The following is a 1,963-nucleotide window of genomic DNA, read 5'->3' as shown; positions in this document are numbered from 1 at the left end:
TGTTAGCCAGGATGGTCTCGATCTCCTGACCTCGTGACCCGCCCGTCTCGGCCTCCCAAAGTGCTGGGATTACAGGCTTGAGCCACCGCGCCCGTCAGTAGGAGTGGAGGGAGATCATTCAGCAGGGAGGGCACAGGCAGAAAAGGTGAGGTGGTGTGAGTGGCTGGGGCTGCCCCTGGCTGGTGCCTTTTTGGGTTTTGTACCTGGCCCCTGGCTCACCACCGAGCATGGGCCTGCCCTCTTGTGCCATTTCCCCGTCTTACCTTTGCTCATTACGTGTTTGCATGGGGTTGGCTTCCTTCTCTAGGGCTCCGTGTTCCTACTTTTGAGGGAGGGGGGCAGAGGAGGAGGCTGTGGGGAGGAGGCCCAGCTGTTGTGCCTTATGCTGTTGGGGATGAGGGGGGAAGGTGCCGTGTAGTGGGGGTTGCAGCTGATACCCTGTGTGTGTCTGTTCTGAATCATGATGGGCTGAGTGGAAAGGTAAGGTGGGGATAAACTGAGGCACTGTGGATGGACACAGGATGAAGGAGGCATTGAGGGTGGGGCAGGGGTGCACCCTTTAACAGGCAGGACATGCTGAGGGCTGACACCCATAGCATCGGCCAGTGCCTGCCCAGGAAGGTCTCATCCAAGTCTCAGGGCAGAGGCGCGATGGAGAGGGCCTCCACCCATCCTGGCAAGGCGGCCTCAGCTCTGCCAGTAACCAGGCCTGGGGGAAGCACCTAGCTCCCACCTCCAAGAGTGACCCGGATCAGAGGGCAGTGCTGGACGGAAGAGATAAGTAGGAGGAAGGAGTGAGGCCCCCACCCCTCTTCAAGGGTGTGAAGAGAGCTGAAAACAGGCACTGAGAGATGACGAGCTCTAGGTCACACCGAGAAAAGATAGCTGGCCGGGTGCGGTGGCTCATGCCTGTAATCCCAGCACTTTGGGAGACCGAGGCGGGTGAATCACGAGGTCAGGAGTTTGAGACTAGCCTGACCAACATGGTGAAACCCCGTCTCTACTAAAAATACAAAACTTAGCCAATCGTGGTGGCCTGCACCTGTAATCCCAGCTACTTGGGAGGCTGAGGCAGGAGAATCGTTTGAACCCGGGAGGTGGAGGTTGCAGTGAGCTGAGATTACACCATTGCTCTCCAGCCTGGGTGACAGAGAGACTCCGTCTCAAAAAAAAAAAAAAAGGACAACTTAGATTGTGCCTGACACATAGTAGGTGTTCAAAAAAAGTTTTTGGATTTTTTTTGTTTTTAGAGACAGGGTCTTGTTCTGTCACCTGGGCTGGAGCACAATGACAGTATCATAGCTGGAAGTGGCCTTGACCTCCTGGGCTCGAAGGATCCTCCTGCCTCAGCCTCCCAGGTAGCTGGAACTATAGGCATGCACCACCAAGTCTGGCTAATTTTTGAAAAATAGGCCGGTCGCGGTGGCTCACAGCTGTAATCCCAGCACTTTGTGAGACCGAGGCGGGTAGATCGCCTGAGGTCAGAAGTTCGAGACCAGCCTGGCCAACATGGTGAAACCCCATCTCTACTAAATTAGCTGGGCTAATTTAGCATCTCTACTAAATCTCTACAAAAATTAACTGGGCATGGTGGTGCATGCCTATAGTCCCAGCTATTCAGGAGGCCAAGGCAAGGCAGGAGAATTGCTTGAACCCAGGAGGCAGAGGTTGCAGTGAGCCAAGATCACACCACAGCACTCCAGCCTGGGTGACAGAATAAGACTCCATTTAAAAAAAATTTTTTTTTGGAAACGTATTTTTTGTAGGGTCTCACTATGTTGCCCAGGCTGGTCTGAAACTCGTGGGTGCAAGGGATCCTCCCACCTGGGCCTCCCAAGAGTCCTGAGATCACAGGCCAGAGCCACCATGCCCAGCCCCCTCAAAAAACACTTTTTTTTTGGAGGCAGAGTCTAGTTCTGTTGCCCAGGCTGGAGTGTAATGGCAATATCTCCACCTCCTGTGT

The sequence above is a fragment of the Mandrillus leucophaeus genome, unplaced genomic scaffold (assembly GCF_000951045.1).
Source record: "Mandrillus leucophaeus isolate KB7577 unplaced genomic scaffold, Mleu.le_1.0 Scaffold112, whole genome shotgun sequence".
NCBI classification, from domain to species: domain Eukaryota; kingdom Metazoa; phylum Chordata; class Mammalia; order Primates; family Cercopithecidae; genus Mandrillus; species Mandrillus leucophaeus.
Note: the sequence above shows the minus strand (reverse complement) of the source record.